We start from the raw sequence: 20,800 nt of genomic DNA on the forward strand, positions 1-20,800 counted from the left end.
TTTACCCAGCCACGGAAGTCTTAATTTGCTCCCTTCGCAGCTGATCCTCCGCTTGGGCTGAGCCACTGCCAAAAGCTCACACAAATCTCAATCTGGCCCCGGCCACTCCTGTCACCCTGGATCTGGGTATCTGAGACGCCGCTATCGGCGGCAGCTCGGGGTGGCAGGCAAGCGAAGCTGCCAGAGCTGCCTGGGAGAGCAGGGCAGTGGGAGAGGGGACAGGCGCCCCACTCCCCGAGGCTCTCCGGTGTGACAGCCAATTTCTGCCCCATCTACAGGGTGCCCTTAGCTCGCTGCAGACTGCAAGGGCCCTGGTAGATTAGCTCCCTGGCGCTGATTAGGGCTGTAAAGTACCCCCACCCCACCCCCCACCCCCCCTCGAAAGGAAGCCTAGTTTTATCACTCTTGCAAGCCTGGCCTGGAAGAGGAAGTACTAAAAATCTCCTTTGCGGTTCCTTTTTGCTCTGTCATCTCGGTTGGGCCAATCCCCAAGTTGAGACTTAGCTTCTTCTCCTCAAAAAGGGTATGTGGGGGGCGGGGGGGGGGGGGGGAGAAGAGGACAAAACTAATTTTGTAAGACCTTTGTTGGTCAAAACAAAACAAAACAAACCAAAAACAAACCCTGCAGCTGCGTCATATTTAACAGCAAGAGCCTGAATGCTTTCCCTCTAAGCTCAGGAACAAGGCAACTCTGCCTGCTTTCACACTATTTTTATTCAACACATCGCTGGAAGTTCCAGCCGTGGCAGTAAGGCAAGAAAGAAAGAAAAGCCATGCAAATTGCAAAGGAAGAAGTAAAATCCTCCCTATGTTCAGATGACATGGTTGTCTCCACAGAAAGTTCCAAGGAATCTATTGAAAAACAAAACAAAACAAAAACAACCAAAACTAGAACTGGTGAGTTCAGCCAGGTCGTAGGCTGCAAGATCAACACCTAGAAATCAATTGCATTTCCACCTGCTAACAATGAACATGTGGAAAGTGCTATTACAAACAATACTATGATCAACCCTAGAGAACATGATGTAGGGATCCACTTAACATGTACAGGATCCGTATGCTGAAAATTACAATGTGGTTGTAATGGAAGAAATCCTAAATAAATGGAGAGACATCCCGTGTTTACGCATGGGAAGACCCAACATGGCAAAGTGGTCCGTCTTCCCCCAGATCTCTGCGTTGAATGCAATTCCCACCAAAATCCTAACCAGGTTTTCTTTTTTTTTTTTTTAAACTTTACTTCTTTATTTCTAGAGACAGAGGGAGAGAGCACACGCACAAGAGAGCGTGAGGGAGAGCGAATCCCAAGCAGGTTCGGCACTGTTAGCACAGAACCTAATTTGAGGCTCAAACTCGCGAACCAGGGGATCATGACCCAAGCCGAGGTTGGACGGTAGACAAGATGAACTCATTCTTAAATTTGTGTGGAAAGGCACAGGCTGTAGAGTAGCTAAGACAGTCTTGAAAATGATGAGGTAGGAGTAGTCACTGCTGTTTGGTACTGGTAGGGGGAGAGACACGTAATCAACAGAAACAGAGAACTAGAAATAGACCCACCTTAATATGGGCTTGAGGAAGGTGCAAAAACAGTGGTGCAATCAGACACGGATAGGCAAAAAAAATAAGCCTCAACCTCAATATAAGCCTCACACCTTATACAAAAATGAACTCAAATTGGGTCATGGACTTAAAAATAAAATGCAGAATTATAAAACTTCTAGAAAAAGAAAAGCAAACCATTTGGGATCTATCACTAGGCAAAGAGTAAGGCTTGATATCAAAAAGCATGATCCATAAAAGGTAAAATGAACACACCGAACCCCGGTAAAATTAAAAATGTCTGCTCGGTGACAGACCTTGTTAAGAGGATGAAAAGACTCATGCCAGAGTAGGAGAAAATACTTGTAAAACCGCAGAGCCAACAAATGACTGGCATCTGGCAGACATAAAGAACTCTCAAAGCGCCAGCTTAGAAAAATAAAAGTTAGAATTCAGTTAGGATAGGAAAAAGACAGGCAAATGGCAATAAGCACGTGAAAAGATGTTTGACAACATGAGCCATCACGGACGCGCAAATTAAAACCACGGTGAGCTGTGACCACACACCTCTTAGAACGGCCAAAACAAAAATAAACAGCACATGCTGGTTGAGGACCATCGCTTCTGCATTGCTGTGGGGATGGTAAATTATACCACTGCGCTGGGAGACAACTCGGCAGTTTCTTATGAAGCTAAACACGCAGGCTGCTACGTGACACATCATTTGCAGTCTTGGGCATTTATCCTGGGAAATGGAAACTTACGTTTACGTGAAAACCTGTATACCATGTTCATAGAAGTTTCATTTGTAATAGCCCAAACCAGAAATAACAGATGTCGTTCAGCAGGCAACTGGTAAACAAAATATGTTACGTCTATACTTGGGAACAGTACTCAGCAATAAAAAGGAATGAATTATCGATACACACAACCACTCGCATGGATGTCCAGGGAATTAGGATGAATGGGAGAAACCCATCCCCAAAGGTTACATACTATGTTACTCCCTTTATATAACATTCTTGAAATGACTAAATTGTACAAGTGGAGCACAGATTAGTGGGCGCAGGGGTCAGGGTGGAGGTGGGGGACAGAGGTACCTGTGGCTAAAAAAGGGCAGCATGAGGGATCCTTGTGGTGAAGGAACCGTTCGGCATCTTGACCGAATCAATGTCAACATCAATGTCAACATCCTGCTTGTGCTATACTGTATTTTTCCTCCCATGAGTCAAGCCACACTTATTTAATTGTGTGGAGGAAATGACCAGTTGGGTTAATTAAAAAAAAATTTTTTTTATTGAGATAAGATTCATATACCATAAAAATACGTGTTCAGCATATTTACCGAGTTGTGCCACTATCTGTGTTTACAGCATTTCATCATCTCAAAGAGAAACCCTGTACCCACTAGTGGTCATTCCTTATCACTCTCTTAACCTCTCTCTATTCCCAGCCCCAGGCAACCACTAACCTATTTTCTGTCTTCATAGATTTGCCTATTCTGGCAAATTTCACTGACGTGGAATCATAAAATATGTAGGTTTTTTTTTTTTTTTATCTCTAGCTTCTTTCACTCAGCGTCCACGCTGTAACATGGATCAACGCTTCCTTTCTTTTTATTGCTGAGTAATATTCCACTGAATGCATAGACCACATTTTACGTATCCATTCTCCCCATTTTGGCTATTGTGAATATTGGTGCTATAAACATTCGTGTACAAGTGATCTGTGTGGACATATGTTTTCATTTCTCTTGGGTATAGACCCAGGAATAGAATTTCTGGGTCATATGGTAACTCTATATTTAACATTTTGAGAAATCGCCGAACTGTTTTCCACGGTGGCTGTACCTTTTTACATTTTCACTAGCAATGTGGCGGGGGGGGGCGTCCATTTCTCCTGCGCTCTGGTTTTGTAAGATGTCACCCTTGGGGGAAACCAGGTAGAGGGCACACGTATATTACAACTGCATGTGAATCTACAATGAGCTCAAAATAAAAAGCTTAATAAAAAAAAAAAAAAGCACAGGGGTACAGAGTGGAAGTGTCAATCATTCTAATTATCGAAAGGTCTGCATTTTAATTTCTTGCAGGAATCCTAGTATAATTGTAAAAACCAATCTCTAATTGGTGTTTATTGGAAGTATCATCAATTTCACCTGTACTCCTGTGAGTTGTTTTGGGGAGGCAGAAACGGGCCACGAGTGGGAGTATGTATTTCCGGAGGCTGTGTGCTCGCAAACGTGGTTCTCAGGCTTAAAAAGTCCTGTAGCCATTACTGCTGAAGTTGGTAGAGAATAGAGCTTAAAACAAATTAATGTTAGTTTCTCAGATTTCACTTCACTTGATAATGGGTGTGCAGGAGAAGGCTCAAATAAAAACGTTTCTGTCCTATATGTTCGGGAGGCAGAATTTATTTCCACGGGTTGCTTTCACTTAGTAGGATAGCTCCCAGATTAAACTGTCCTCCATAATATACCAGGTCAATTTCCGGAATTTGAGGGTCTGCAATGTACACACTTGTTGACAGGGTGAAATGAGTGATGGATTGGTTGGCACAAACCATTTAAGGTTGGTGATTGTTAGTTGCCCTTTCATGGTGATATTTTAGGTGATGTTTTCTTAGAGTCTCAACTGACTTATAAGCCAGACTCAATGTGAGCTATTTTGGGGAGACGGGGAAGCCAGGAGAGGGAAGGTTTCGGGCAGTGTTCTGCGTGCAGAGAAGGGGGTTGCAGGGGCGCCTGGGTGGCTCAGTCGGTGAAGCGGCCGACTTCGGCTCAGGTCGTGATCTCAAGGTTCGTGGGTTCGAGCCCCACGTTGAGCTCTGTGCTGACAGCTCGGGGCCAGGAGCCTGCTTCAGATTCTGTGTCTCCCTCTCTGCCCCCCCCCCCCCCACTTGTGCTTTGTCTCTCTCTCTCTCTCAAAAATAAATAAATTAAGAAAACAAAAAGAAGGGGCTTACGTGGACGCCACCTCAACTCTCTCGAGAACTGAACGTGGCAGATCACGGTAGAGAGAGGTGCCGGGTTTTCCTAGCTGGGCCTCCTGCAGATCTCAGTATTTCTACCATATTCTATGGGCTTCTGCAGCCAGTCTGGGCTGCTGCACTCCGGGATGATGGGAGGGAACAGGCAGCTGGAGTTGAATTTTATTGAATGCCTGAAAACCACGGAGCCATTAGCAGCGTGACCTGCTGGTTGGTGAAAAATGCTAAATTATTAAGGTTTGTCTAACACAGCTGTGCCTAGGTGCAGCAAAAGACAGTATTTTGAATCACTACTGGACAGGAAAACTTGATCACAAAATGACTGCCAAAAAAGCTTTTCCTTTATGGACTGAGGTCAGATAGGAGTTCGCTTTGCCTTTTATTTTATCTTAAAAAGCTACTGCAAGAAATAAATCAACCTTAAATACTGGATAAGTGGCTCCTGAATAATTTAGCATTTGGAAACCTGTAGCGTTGAGGTCCCCGCCTCCCCCGCCCCGCCACTGCTGCCTTAAAGGGGTCCTCTGTGCGGAAGGGGAGGTGGGAGGGGGGCGCCCACTGGTGCCAGGATGGGATCTGCCTGTTCCTGCCACTCGCTCTGCTCTCGGATCAGCTCTGACCCCTCCTCTGCGTGGAACACCTCCAAGCCTGGGTCACAAGCTCACAGCAAGCCTGAGTACCGGACTGCTTCCTGGTCTTCTCCATTCGAATCTTCTATGGACAACTCAAACCCATCCCCCTAAAGTAGGTCTTGAGTCCTCTCTACCTGTCTTTGTGACCTGGGAGGTCACCCTAGTAGTGTCCATCTGCACTGCGACGCTCAGTGGGGCTTCGGGTCGGCTGAAAACCTGTTTCAGAGAGGCGCCTGGCTGGCTCTGTAAGTAGAGAGCATGTGGCTCTTGATCTTGGGGCTGTGAGTTCAAGCCCCACACTGGGTGGAGAACTTAGTTTAAAAGTAAATAAATAAAAAACCTATTTCAAAGGATTCAATAAGAGAGGAAGAAAATGAACTAAACCAAAAATGTCCCTTTTGCCCGGATTCTTTCTTTAAACTGTCTTCTAACTTTCAAAAAGTAGATAACGTTAAGGTTTTGAAGACAGATGTTGAACATATATTTAATAGCTGCTGTATGCCAGGCACCATGGTCGGTGGGCAATAAAATATCTGCTATGATTAGAAATGCACATCAAAGATAAGAAGTGGGAACCCTACACCTACATAGGATCAGTTTGTTCCTCTTCAAGTTCCACGTTTGTGGAGCTCAGCAGTTAGGGTCTGAAATACGTCTTTCTCTTGCTTTTCACAAGTAAATCCAAATTTGCTCTTATTGTTTGCTAACCAAAATATTTTCTTCTTAGGTTTGTGTTTGACATGACTTACTGGGAGCTAAATATATTCTATTCTCCTGGTAATTCTTGTTGTCCCGTAATCCTTTGCAAATAAAAACATAAGTACTGCTCAATTCGTTCAATTAACCTTTCAATTCTTAGTGCATCAAGCCATAAACTTTTTTCTGTGTTTCTATTAGACAGTGACACAAAACGGGGTGCCTGGCTGGTTTAGTCGGTGGATCCCAGGGCTGTGAGTTCAAGTCCCACATGGGTGTGGAGATGACTTAAAAATAAATCTCAAAAAAAAAAAAAAAATAGAGCGACACAAAAAGTGATATAAAGTCCCATGGTGGCTTTTTTCACTGTTCTTTCCTCTTCCTCTTACAACTGGCCTAGTCATTAGCCCTTCCCAGAAGAGACCAATGAGAATAGCTTTCCGGGTTGTTTTAATTCCTTCATGTATAGAAACTCTGGCTAGAAATTGGTGAGAATTGACAAAAGTGATTAACAGACCACTGCCATTTTTCTGCTGTGTTCTACCTAAAGTGCTTGGAAGGAAGTATAATAGTCAAGTCGAAATCAAAGGGACCTGTTAATTCTTCTGTTGCCTCTTCTGCACTTGGCTCTGAGTAATCTGGTGATCTTTACTCACTGTTTACGACGTCATGTCGCCAATCAGGAGGGTTGACGTGAACTGGGGACACAGAGCCAACCAACTAAGTGTAGAGACAGGTCCCGCAGACCTCGAGTTATAAATCTTTTCAGAAGGGTATTTAGTGTCTCTTTTTTATTGACAAAACTTGCCTACAATAAACGGTATCCATTTCAAGTGTACAATCTGATGAGTCAACAAAAAAACCTTCATTCCAATCAAGATACATACATTTCTCTCACCCCAGACATTTCCTCGTGCCCCTTTGTGGTTCATCCCTCCTTCGGCAATCAGTGATCTAGTTTTTGCTGCTATCATAGATATTTCCCAGAATTTTCTATACATGGAAGCATTCAGTAGATACTTTTTTGCTCCTGGATTATTTCACTTAGCATAATGATTCTGAGGTTCATGAGATCCAATTTATCCTTTCATGATTCATGCATTTTGTGTCCTAAGAACTCTTTGCCTCCTGCCCCCCAAGAGTGTGAAAATTTTCTTCAGTGTTTCCTTCTAGAATTTTTTTTCATTTAGGTCTCTGATCTGTTTTGGTTTAATTTTTTATTAGGATGGATGGTGAGAGTTTAGGTACATTTTTTCCCCATACTGGTGTCTAGTTGTTCCCGATAAAAGACTTTATTGGGGCGCCTGGGTGGCTCAGTTGGTTAAGCGTCCGACTTTGGCTCAGGTCATGATCTTGCGGTTCATGGGTTCGAGCCCCGCGTCGGGCTCTGTGCTGACAGCTCGGAGCCTGGAGCCTGCTTCCGATTCTGTGTCTCCCTCTCTCTCTGCTCCTCCCCCACTCATGCTTTATCTGTCTCTCTCTCAAAGATAAATAAACATTAAAAAAAATTAAAAGACTTTATTTTCCCCAATGAAAATAAAAGATTGCCTTGGCATCTTTATCTAAGGTCAACCTACTATATATGGGGCATCTGTCTCTGGCCTCTCCAGTCTGTTCAATGATCTCAATCTATACTTTCGTCATGACCACCCTTTCTTTAAAAAAAAAAATGAATGTTCATTTTTGAGAGACAGAGCACGAGTGGGGGAGGGGCAGAGAGCGAGGGAGACACAGAATCCAAAGCAGGCTCCGGGCTCCGAGCTGTCAGCACAGAGCCCGACATGGGCCTTGAACCCACAAAGCGCGAGATCATGACCTGAGCCGAAGTCAGACACTTAACCGACTGAACCACCCAGGCGCCCCTTCTTGATCATCGTAGGTCTATAGTAAGTCTTGAAATCAGGTGGTGAGCATTTTCCAACTTTGTCCTTCATTTAAAAAACTTGCTTTGGCTCCCCGAAGCCCTTTGTGTTTCCACATACAATTCAGAATAACCAAAAGCCTCCTGGAATTTTGGTTGGGATTCCATTTTACTTGTTGGTCCATTTGGGAAGAATTCACATCTTCACAATGTCAGGCCTTCCGATTTAGGACCATGGTTTACCTTTCTGCTCATTTGTGTTCGCTTTGGTCTCTCTCGGCCGTCTTCTGTGGTTTTCAGTGCAGAGGTCCCACACATCTTTCACTAAATTTTTTCCTAAGTATCTGATGGGGGGGGGGGCGTTTTTCTGATGCTTTTGTAAGTGAAACTCTTTCCCAGATTTCATGTACTAATTGTTTGCTGTCAGCATCTCACGGAAGACGTAATTGATTTTTGTATGTTAGCTTCATACCCTGTGACTGTGATAAATTTACTCGTAAGTTTCCGCGGCTGCTTTGTGGCTTAGTTAGGATTTCCCACCTGAGGATTCAGGTCGTTTGGTGCCTCTTACCTTTAGTTCTTTATGTTGTGGTTCCCAGGGGCTGTATAATTTTACCTATTCTTCCATGGTAGCGTGTTACACGTACACGCTGATTCTTATCTAAATGTACCATTTTGTTTATGCCTTGATTCGGAAAAGACAGTATTTCTCATACTCTACGTGATGTTATCTATGTAATATACACGTGTATATGTGTTATTATGAATTACGTATGTAAGAATATAGGTGTCTCTATGTGTGTATCCATAGACGCAGAGTGTAGACACATACATTCCCCACCTTAGCCTCCCTTGCAACCCTTTATTTCCAGTGTGTACCCCTCAGGGCGTGGCACATTGCACCACGTTGTAGTGGATCCTGTTGGTTTTGCCTGCGTGGCATTCACGCCTCTTCTACCAACTTCTTTCCTAGAACAAGTCCTTCATTTCGTCGCAGTGCACACCCTTTGCTTACGTGAGACGCGATGGTGACAGCGTTCCTTACTCTCCTGGAGTAAAAGGGAGGGCTTATGGGTGAAGAGGATCCGTGCCCGCACGCAGGTAAGCACGTCCCCGCCCTGCCCTGTTCTTGCCACAGAGAGCACCTAGCCTTGACTGCTACAGAGGACCAGCCTTCAGATGAAGCCAGGGCTGAGTAAGAGAAAGGACTTGGGTCCTTGGTGACATCACTGAGCAGGCCTGTATCTCCCCCTGCCTGGGGCCTGTCCTACTTCTGTACCTGTAACCTGAGGCAGTAGATGTCTTTATCCTTCAAGCCACTTTGAGTCGCGGTTTTCTGTTACTTTGCAGCCAAAAGCATCCCACAAGGTATTTGGGAACTCTAGCCGATCTCGGCCCTGCCCTTGGGAGGTGAGATGCTAATCAGGGGGAGGTTTTAGCCTAATTGTGAAAACTGTATTTCTGCATATATATAACGCCGTCAAAAATTACAAAGTCGTTTAAGTTGAAAAAAAGCAACAACAACAAAGACACAAAGCAGCTCTATAGCGACCGCAGAGTGTGCGCAAATGCTAAGAATCCTTTGAGATGCACGGCTTCCTTCAGGAGGCGAATCGAGGAGGCAGATTTAAAGGAAGCAAGGGAAGGAGGCCACTTCAGGTGGTGGCCACAGCAGAAAAGCTCGAGGGGTCAAGACACCTGCAGGACACAGCAGGCGAATGGCCTTGATCTGAGCGCGGAGTGTTCCAGTACGGAAATTAAGGATAGATCGCTAGAGACCCCCGGGGGCCAAGGGGACGGGATTCGATTTCATGTGGTAGGACGCGAGGAGGGGAATGTAACTTCCGCAGCCTGCTCTGATGACATCAAAAGATCTTAACAGCGGTGTAGAGTGGAAAGGGATGGGCATGGGAGAGGCTGGAATCCGCATGAAGGTTTACGATGTCTTTCCGACAAATGGAAAAATGAAGCAAGCTATTCCGAGAAGCATCGCAGAGATAGTGAGGAGTTTGGACTTGGTATTTCCATGGATTATGAAATAAACACAAGGGACTAGGACATCGGGGAAAATGGACAGGATGAGCCCATTTGAGGTAAGAAAGGAGAAATGCTGGGGTTAAACCTGCTGAGTTCCAGGTGTTGGTTGGCTGTCCAAGAGGTAGCTCAGGCAGGTAACTAGGGTCTGTGAGTATGTGAGGGAAGGGAGGGCGACACAGTCGGGGCCTGGATTCAGCAGCTCTGCTCCTCAACCTTCAGTCATTTTGTCCTATCTCCGTGCAACTGGTACAATGATTTAAAATTCACTTTAGGGGCAGCTGGGTGCCATTGGTTGAGCGTCCGACTCTTGATTTTGGCCCAAGTCACGATCGCACGGTTTGTGTCCCGTTCGTGAGACTGAGCCCTATATTAGGCTCTAGGCTAACGGCACTGAAGATTCTCCCCTCTCTCTCTGCACTCCCCACGCTACCCCCCGTCTCTCTCAAAAAAATTAACTTAAAAAGATAAGATAAAATTGACTTTAAAAATTAGCCTGTAGCCGCCAACTCCAGGAAACCGTAGGTATGGGTGTTCTAGATATATTTCTCCGTGACGCACAAATATGCAGCTATTAAAACGTTCGTCCTTATACCACCTAAAACTATCCTGCATACCATAGTGGTATTCACCCTACACTTTGGGAAAACTGGTCTACGAGAGTAAGAGAAGTCAGCGCCAGAAGCCAGAATGCCAGGGCTGGTATCCACATGGGCAAAGTGGGGGGACTTTCAGTGAGAAGACGGGGTCCTCTCAAGGAAGCAATAAGAGAGGTCAACAGAATGAAAGAGAAGAGACACTTGCATTAGATACACAGCAGTCCCGAGTCGCCACGGCCCAAAAATGTCTACCACACCAGGAATTTGAGAAAACAGCCTGTAAGAAACCAAGTCTAAACCCCTGGTTTAAAAACTGTATACTGTGACCTATTCACGGGTGACGAAAGTAGTTTAATGTGTCAGTTTAGGGGCTCCTGGGTGGCTCCGTCGGCGAAGCGTCCGACTTCGGCTCAGGGCACGATCTCGCGGTTTGTGAGTTCGAGCCCCGCGTGGGGCTCTGTGCCGACAGCTCAGAGCCCGGAGCCTGCTTCGGATTCTGGGTCTCCCTCTCTCTCTCTGCCCCTTCCCCCGTTCATGCTCTTTCTCTCTCTCAAAAATAAACAAACAACAACAAGAAAGGACTAGCTTGGTTTCAAATGAAATATCACAGAAATACCACTTTGCACTGAGGGCGATCGCTGTTTCCAGAAAGCTGTCTTAATTATACATACACGTGTGTGAGTAGTGGGTCAAGATTTTTCCTTATCGTAGTTTATCGTCATAAACAGGATAATAAAGGAAGATGGTGTATAACCCCTGATGTCTCTGGGCTGAACGATTTAGTCACGCACATGGGACATCAGTTCCAGGAAGTGTTGTTTGTTCACCAAACATGATCAAGTTTCTCTTCACCAGAGAGAGAGTAGCCAGTGTCTATAAGGAATAAATGAGGCCCGAGGGAAAAATGATTTCAACTCATTCATTTTTAAGGCACAAGTAATAGAGTGTAAAGTTGGTCTAGACCAAACCTTTGACATGTCACTTGGCGCTTTTTAAAGGTATATTTGCGGGGGGCGGCGGGGGGGGGGGGGGCGCCTGGGTGGCTCAGTCAGTTAAGGGTTGGACTCCAGCTCAGGTCGTGATCTCACAGTTCGTGAGTTTGAGCCCCACATTGGGCTCTGTGCTGTCAGTACAGAGGCCGCTTCAGATCCTCTGTCCCCTCCTCTCTCTGTCCCCACCCCCCGCTTATACTCTCTCTCTCAAAAATAAATGAACGTGAAAAAAAAAAACCAAAAAAGGTATATTCAGGTATATAGTCTACATATCTGGGAGGAAAAGTGCACACACACACTCGTGTGCGCGCACACACACACACGGGAGTGGTAACAGAATAAAGGCTACGTATTAGCATTTCCACTTTTTTTCAAACATCAAACATTTTCAAGAAAAATGGTTTATGGGGCGCCTGGGTGGCTCAGTCGGTTGAGCAGCTGACTTCGGCTCAGGTCATGATCTCGCAGTCCGTGAGTTCGAGCCCCGCGTCGGGCTCTGTGCTGATAGCTCAGAGCCTGGAGCCTGTTTCGGATTCTGTGTCTCCCTCTCTCTGACCCTCCCCCGTTCATGCTCTGTCTCTCTCTGTCTCAAAAATAAATAAACATTAAAAAAAAAAAAAAAAATTATAAAAAAAATAAAAAAAAAAAAAAAAAAAAAAAAAAAAAAGAAAAATGGTTTATTAGTTTCCTGCTGAAAGGCGGACGGTTAGGAACCCTTTCCCTCCAGGGCATGGCTTGCGTGTTAAGACTGGGACCAAACAGGGGATCCCAATACGGTCATAAATCCTATGAAACTCATCAGTCCCCGTCTCTGTCGTTAGCATTCTGAAAGATGTATGGATGGTGGGGACGCCTTACAACGGCGCAGTCAACATGTCTCATGAGAACACTAAGGCAATAAATATCTGCTTTTCACCCACTACTGCTTGAGCCCCATCGACGTCGGCGCCCCAGAATTCTCCGGCAGTTCATCTCACACCAAGCTGGTGGCAAATGGCGCTAAGCTTCCACCGTGGAGGAAATAAGCCAGTTTCACATGGGAGTATCTTTGAGGGCGTAGAATGTATTCATTTTATTAAATCTCAACCCTTCAGTACATACCCTGCTTTGTTTCTAATTTTATAATGTTTTTATTTATATTTGAGAGAGAGAAAGAGAGCACGAGAGCACGCGCACGTGCACAAGCGGGGAAGGGGCGGAGAGAGAGGGAGACACAGAATCCGAAGCAGGCTCCAGGCTCCGAGCTGTCAGCACAGAGCCCGACGCGGGGCTCGAACTCACGGACCGCGAGATCGTGACCTGAGCCGAAGTCGGACGCTTCACCGACGGAGCCACCCAGGCGCCCCTGAGCTGCCTTTTTAATGAGACACCGAAAAACAACCAGTCTGAACTGGTTGTTCAGACTTGGATGTCTGGCAGACATTTTTTCCCAAAATGAACAAAGGGAACCTGTCGCTTCAAGGCAAACAACTGACCATATCTGTTGCCGATGCTGCCACTTGAGTTTTTCAAGCAAAAGTCAGAATCTTGGAAAAGCAGTGTCTGTCATAATGAAGCTTGACAGCTTCCCAATACTTAGAGACTTCTCCCAGGGAGACTGCAGTGTTACTAATAAAGGTGATTTGGTTTTTCGGATGCCGTGATAAAATGTGTTGACATTTGGAAGATCTGCATTGGTCAGGGACCCCGTATCTTCCCAATGATCAACGCACGACATCGCAAGATCACGCGTGGGTTAAAGATCGACTCAAAGTGCAGGGCGGGACAGACGGATAGATGTTAATGTAAATAGAACAGACTCTGTTAAGTAGACTACGGAAACTCATTCATAGGGTTTCAGATTCCACGTCGCAGCTAACCTTTAAGAAACTACTACTTGTCAAGACTACCCACAATTTTCGGAAGAGGCTGTTAAAATACGCCTCTCTTTTCCAACCACATCTCTGCTCGAGGCTGGAATTTCTTCACGTACTTCATCCAAGACAACATATGGCAACGGAAGGAATGCCGGAGCGGATAGGAGAGTCCCACTGTCTTTTAACCCAGGCTTTAAAAAGATTTGCAATAAAATAAAGCGATGCCACTCTCCTCACTAATTTTTTTTTTTTTTTTTTGAGTAAAAATTTATCTAGGGGCGCCTGGGAGGCTCAGTGGGCGAGCGTCCAAGTTCGGCTCAGGTCACGATCTCGCGGTCCGTGAGTTCGAGCCCCGCGTCGGGCTCGGTGCTGACAGCTCGGGGCCTGGAGACTGTTCCGGATTCCGTGTCTCCCTCTCTCCCTGCCCCTTCCCCTCTCGTGTGCGTGCTCGCCCGCTCGCTCTCTCCAAAATAAATAAACGTTAAAAAATATATATCTCTGGGAATATCTGAGTTTATTATTGATCTTTTAGATAAATTAATATTTTTTCAAATTTCTCAGCTTTAATTTTCCATATGGTCGATATCTACAGAGGAGACCCATACAAATAAAAGCCTGGGTCCTCACGAATGACGAGGACAGAAGTGTCCTGAGACCAACACGCTCGAGAACAACAGCTGACTGGCTGCCCGGCAGACCTAACTCTCAGAAATAACTCCTGAGGGGTGCCTGGGTGGCTCAGTCGGTTAAGCGTCTGACTTCAGCTCAGGTCATGATCTCGCGGTCCGTGAGTTCGAGCCCCGCATCGGGCTCTGTGCTGACCGCTCAGAGCCTGGAGCCTGTTTCTGATTCTGTGTCTCCCTCTCTCTCTGACCCTCCCCCGTTCATGCTCTGTCTCTCTCTGTCTCAAAAATAAATAAATGTTAAAAAAAATTAAAAAAAAAAAAAAGAAAGAACTCCTGAGCTTATAAAACTTAAAGGAAACACCCGTTTCATCCTCTTCTCTGGAGTTAATGACCTTCGATTGTGTTAGGTAGGCATTTCTTTCCATTTTTATTGAGACAGTCACTTTCATTATTAAAGAGAAGCTCTTAATCATCCCAGCGGCGTCCCGGACAGCTACGATCCAAATTCACATTACCTTTTATGAACCACAGAGTCCTGTCCCTTTTATCCTACTCACATCACGCATCATTTTTTCAAACTACTAGGAAGTTTGCTTGTTGGGAAAAAAAAAAAAGACATGAGCTTTTTGCCTAAATGCTTTTCAACATACGTATTTTATTAAATTTTTTTTGTTGTTGTTTAGTGTTTTCTTCATTCTTGAGAGACAGAGAGAGATAAGAGTGCGATGGGGGGAGGGGCAGAGAAAGAGGGAGACACAGAATCCCAAGCAGGTTCCAGGCTCCGAGCTGTCAGCACAGAGCCCCCACGCGGGGCTCAAACCCACGAACCGCGAGATCGTGACCTGAGCCGAAGTCGGGCGCCCAACTGACTGAGTCACCCAGGCAGCCCCCGCCATACGTGTTTGAAAGGGAGAGGCATTTTCAGCGACTCTGGTGTTGACTCTGCTAACTCATGGTGCCAGACGTAAACTTTCATGCCATCGATTTTACTTCCTATGCAGAAGGTCAAGGTGACCACTCAGCTGCACCCCGACCACGGCTGCTCCCGTCGTCCACACACACAGTTGCCTGCCTTTTTTGTTATGTCAACATCCAAGATGTACCAGTGTCGTGACTACGCAAATATTATGCACACCCGAGCCAGCTGTTCACTGTGCCGTAAGCAACCTTCCTTTCGGTGCGATTTAATGTTTTGGGGGAGCTAAATTTTCGACGTGTCTACCACAACGTCATCCCCAAACTCGGCCAAAGCCAGAAGTTTTCTCTCAGTGTGATGAGACGCATGAGGTGATCTGCGGGTTTTATTCTCTTCTCGGAGATGTCGTCCCAGGCTTTCTAGACCTGGCGAGGTGAGCCCAACCCTCCACGTGGTGGTCCCACGGCCCCCGGGCATCCTCCTGCTGCCTGGGTCTTAATTTCTGCCCTTATCATGAGGGACCGGGTGCTCCAGTAACTTCCCGAGGAAAGGTACGTGGGGGTCAATTACTGGAGACCTCGCGTGTCTGAGAATGGCTCTCAATTTGATGTCCTGCCCAAGTCCCAATTTTGAAATCATCTGCCCTCTGTTTTGAGAGCCCTGCCCCCGCCACCTTCCAGCAGCTGCTGCTCTGAAGTCTGACGCCATTCTGATTCCCAGTGTCTTTCCCTTTTTAAGTGCACTTTGTTTCCACCTCCTCTCTGGAAGCTTTATGCTCATTTTTTTTTTTTTTTAATCCCTGCCGTTTTGGAATTTCACGATGCTGTATCTTGGTGTGGGTCTTGTTTCTTTTCCCAGGTTCCCCCCACCGCCCCCCTTTCTTTTTGTTTTGTGCTGGGTATCAGTCTGGGAAGTTGTGCCCTCCTCTTGTTCTCCTCTAATTCTCCTTCTGTCTTCCTTGTTCCTCCTCTCTGGACCCCTAGGATCGAGCGGCTGAGCCTCCTGGACTAATGCCTTTCCTTGCCTCCTTCCTTCCTTCCTTCCTCCTTCCTTCCCTCCCTCCTCCTTCCCTCCCTCCCTTCCTTTCCTTCCTTCCTTCTTCCCTTCTCTCCTTTCTGTCCCTTCCTTTTACTTCCTCCTTCCTTCCTCTCTTTCCTACCCTCCCTCCCTTCTTCCCTTTCTTCCTGGCATCAATTTTTATCTCGCCTTTAAGGGCTTACTTTCCAGGAGATACGCTTGATGTTAACTTCTAGCGCATGTGTGTATGGACATATACGCACAACCATTTGTGTAGTTTACTTCCCCAAACTCTCGATCTTGAAATACCCCCTTTTAATTTATAGAGCCTCCTATTTTTTTAAATGTTTATTTATTTTTGAGAGAGACAGAGAGAGATAGCATGAGCGGGGGAGGGGGAGAGAGAGAGGGAGACATTGAACACGAAGCAGGCTCCAGGCTCCGAGCCATAGGCACAGAGCCCGACGCGGGGCTCGAACTCACGAGCCGCGAGATCATGACCTGAGCCGAAGTCGGACGCTCGACCGACGGAGCCACCCAGGCGCCCCGGAGAGCTTCCTACTCTTTTTTCACGGCTGCAGTTTCCTTTACTCCCTTTATTGCTTTCTCAGGCTTCCTTTTTTTTCTGTTTGCTTTTGTTCCCGTCTTTCGTGATGGAAGGGGGTTTCCTCCAATGCCTGGCTCTCTTTGGCTGCACATTTAACAGGAATGCCCTGAAGAGCTAGGCTGGGAGGTCCGAACGTGCAGGTCGGTGGCTCCCTTTGCCACGGTGAAACGGAAGTGACAAGCCAGAGTTTCAGGGTGTGCAGATCTTTTCTCTAAAGAGAGATCCTCCTTTTGTGCATGGCTGGGCGGTCCTGAGGAAAGCCCAGCTGCCAACATTTGGGGAGCCAAGCAGGGATGCAGGGGCGCTCATCAGTCTGCCTAGGGGCTTTTACTTAATCTGTTTTCAGAACCCACCCTCCATGAGGAAGTATTCTTCCTGTGAGGGCGAGCGTCTGGGACTTCTGTCTATTAGCTTTCAAACACAGTGGCCCCCTCGCCTTCAGAGATAACTAGTGCCTTCAAGCCAGGGTCCCCATGCCCCCGTTTCAACTGAAAGTGAGGTTTACAAGAAGAGTCATAATTAAAAATAGAAGCATTCATCAAAAGGAGCCTTTACGTACGGCAACGAAGTCTTTATGGAAGCAAAAGAAAGCCAATAAAGGAACGTTGATGGAATCACAGAAGCCGCACAGTGTGGCTATAAATATCACTCCAAAGCTTCTGGAGGCTTCATGCTCGTTTCCCAAAGGCCTTTGCAGGCACCTTTTTATGGCCTGGGTTTCAAAACCTATGGCTCGGTCTGTCTTCTACTCTGTTTTATGCTCTCCTAAAGAGAATGCAACTTGAAAACTGGCATTGTTTTCCTGCGGTGGCCCTCCAGAGTGTTTAAACAATCAACTACTACAAGATTTCTGTTTTAAAAAGAGCCCGGGTGGCTCAGTGGGTTGAGCATCTGACTTCGGCTCAGGTCACGATCTCAAGGTTCGTGAGTTCGAGCCCCGCATCGGGCTCACTGCCGTCAGCACAGAGCCTGCTTCGGATCCTCTGTCCCCCTTTCTCTCTGCCCCTCCCCAGCTCGTGCTTATGCTCTCCCTCAAAAATAATAAACGTTAGAAAAAAAAAAAAAAAGAGCAGGAACCCATCAGGTACTAGCCGAGTCCTCCCACGAGTCAGGAGCCGTCTTCAGTGATCTCCCCCGACGGCTGCCTCCATGAACAGACTGTGTGCAGGGGGGCTCCACGGAGGACAGACCCACGGCCGCCACAGCAAGGCAGCCGCTCTGGGGCCAGAACCTCCTCTCTGTGGGTCAGGTCCACACGGGCAGGGAGCGTGGGCCCTGAAGCGACCGCCCGGGGCCCAGTCCTGGCCCTCTCACTCGAACACGGTATCGAACTCCAGCACTGCCCGCCTCACGGGCCCGGCCCCGGAGCCAAATGAAAACGAGGCGCCCTTTGCTCGAAAATGAAGAACTTCCAGATGACAACAGACCGCGCTTTGAAGCAGGAGGTGGCTCCTGTAAGCACAGGGCCACGGCACAGGCCACGCACCCACGGAGCTGTCTGTGCCTCAGTGGTCTCCTCTGTACAACGGGGGTCACACAGTGCCTGCCTCACAGCGCTGGGAGGGATGTGTGAGTTAACTGATTTCACCAGTGAATAAACTATGATGACTAAACCTAAAGCCTGAGTAGCGCCACACCGTGGTTCACTTCTGTGGCGACGTTAAAAAAATCATAAGCACGTCATTACTCATCATGGCCCCGGAGAAATACACGTGTGCTGTCCGGTGAGTCAAGACAAACTGGAAACAACTAGAAGCTGCAATCAGATGCCAACACCGGGGACGCCTCACGACGGTGCGAAAAACCAGAGCTCCTTTCACACGCAAGTGCCTTGTCCGCCACGTTCTGGGCCAAGCGTAGATCCTTGAAAGACGGGATCCATTTGCAAGGCCCCGAGTCAAGGGCGGCCATGTCTTAGCGTGTGTGAATCAAGTCAGCACCGGCCTTCTCTTCCATCGTTGTTTCCTGCTTTAGGAAGGGGAGGTGACTTGGTTGTGTCGGGTCAGTGCTTTGGTGCAGGTAACACCTCGGGATTCAGAGAAGCCAAGAGTGGGCAAAAATCTCAAAAGGGGGGCATCATTCGCCAGGCGTTACTTCCTTCAGTTAAGATTTCTAAGACTAACGTCAAAGTCAAAACACGTGACTAAAGCAGAGACGAAATGAAGAAAGCAAGGAGTGCCGACGGGAACAAGGTGTACTTGACCTTGAAGCTCATGCCCTTCTTCCCTCAGCGGTCCAGGATCTGAGCCCCCGCCCTCCCACACGCTGCCTATGTATTCAGCACATTAGTCTCTGAGGCTCGTGTCGATGTGTGTTATGTGCCTGGTTCGGTTCTCGGCTCCAGCTAGGTGCCAATAAATGATAGGTTTTTTTTTTTTAAGTTATTAAAAAAATTTTTTTTTAATATTTTTTTTTTGAAGGAGAGAGAGAGACAGAGCATGAGTTGGGGAGGGCAGAGGGAGAGGGAGACACAGAATCTGAAGCGGGTTCCAGGCTCTGAGCCATCAGCACAGACCCCGATGCGGGGCTCAAACCCACAAACTGTAAGACCGTGACCTGAGCCTAAGTCGGAGGCTTAACCCACTGAGCCACCCAGGTACCCCAATAGTTGTTCTTAATTTGGGGGGTGCTGTTTCATAACGGGAAAACAACATAGGTTTCAAAGGTAGGTCTCCACGTGAACCGTGTCTCTACTAGGTATTAGGCACAGAATCTCAAGCAGATTACTTATGTTTTCGAAAGGAGATAATGATACCTCCTTTGCTGAGCTGGCGGAGACTTAACCGAAATAGTGTGAGCCTGGCTCGTGACAGGCAGCAACAAGTGGGTTTTCACCGTGTCCCTAATTTCATAATCTACAAACCAGGCAGGGGAGAGGGACTGTATCACACTGGGAGGATGGGAAGTCAAAGAACCTGCATTTGCTGTAAGAAATCAACATGCCAAATGTTTATTAAAGAAAGAATAATCAACCATATTATATTCAAAGGATGGTGGGTAAATTTGTCCCACGGATCCCAGAGCACCTACTGTTGTCCTCTGTGTTCTCCAAATCCACTGAAGACCACTTTAAGACTCAAAATGACAGGGGCACCTGGGTGGCTCGGTCGGTTAAGCATCTGACTTCAGCTCAGGTCATGATCTCATGGCTCATGGGTTTGAGCCCCGCGTCAGGCTCTGTGCTGACAGCTCAGAGCCTGGAACCTGCTTCGGATTCTGTGTCTCCCTCTCTCTCTTCCCCTTCGCTAACTCACACGCTCACTCGCACGCTCTCTCTCAAAAGTAAACATTAAAACAATTTTTTTTAAAGACTGAAAGTGACATTTTCGTAAAATATTTGCATCCAAATGTGCCTTATCTAGTTGAATATTGGGCAGAGAACACGCAGAAACGCTATGAGATAGGATTATCCCACACACTTCAACCAGGGGCGTGTTACGAGTTTAACTAAGCCACAACTAGTATCACTGAGCGTCTAGGACAGTGTGTTGCAATCATTCGATCAAGGTCATTTCTGGCGTAGATGAGTAAGGAGCCCGTTCATATCATTGCATCTGCTGTCCATTTGTGTTAAGCACCAAACTGGAAATAGGGCACAGAAACTCCTAATTACGGGCTGATGATCTTCTGAGTCCATTCAGAATTTAATTCATTAAGACTGGAGAGGAGAATGAGTCTTACTCTCTCCTTACTAGGAGACGGTTACTAGGGGGGGATCTGGTGACTGAACAATCAACCACGATCCAAGCTGCCCTGTTAAGGTGTTGTCGGAACGGAAATAAAATTTGACCTTATTTTATGTGCTTAGCTACTCAACAAAATATATTTGTAAACATAACTCGATCTTCTCACATTTGGTCTTGGTGGTTTATTTCCAAAGTAGTCTCTTTATAATTTTGTTTTGAATAGACCTTCTTTTATTACTCGTAGTTGTTGTAGCCAGGCAATGCCTTCTGTGCTCTCCTGCTGTTTCTGCCTCCTCCACTATTTCTCAGAAAAATAAAAAATGGCTTTGCGATGTTGAGGGGAATACGTACACCCCCTTCCATTTAAGCTGAATGCTGGCTATGGTCTATGTTCTTGGAGCTACTGGCTCTAAAAGCCCTTGTACTTGCTTTTGCCATCCTGTAATAAGGCAATGGACAAGTTTTCATGTTGACCTTAAGGCCTTTCCTCTCACATCATGCAGATACCTTAACATTACGGTCTTTGCACAATCAATGCAGACGCAGGCAAACCTAATGCACAAGTGAAATGCAGTCTACAGTTAATGCCCAGTGGGAGATAGACATTTTCTTTGATTGCCCATTTGTAAGATTGAACAAATGGGCAGGCAGAGTGATAACACGGCCCCGTCCCTAGACACGTGGCCCGAGAGCAGGAAGGATCACAGAATCTTTCTTGAGCCACTGACATCAAGTCTCTATTTTGAAGAGA

General features: G+C 46.6%; 1 protein-coding gene across 5 annotated transcripts in view; it reads right to left on the bottom strand.

Moving 5' to 3' along the window:
• Positions 1-20,800, bottom strand: part of PRKAG2 (protein kinase AMP-activated non-catalytic subunit gamma 2) — a 258,209-nt gene that overhangs the window by 59,891 nt on the left and 177,518 nt on the right. The window lies entirely within an intron of this gene.

Source organism: Panthera leo, chromosome A2 (genome assembly GCF_018350215.1).
Source record: "Panthera leo isolate Ple1 chromosome A2, P.leo_Ple1_pat1.1, whole genome shotgun sequence".
NCBI classification, from domain to species: Eukaryota; Metazoa; Chordata; class Mammalia; order Carnivora; family Felidae; genus Panthera; species Panthera leo.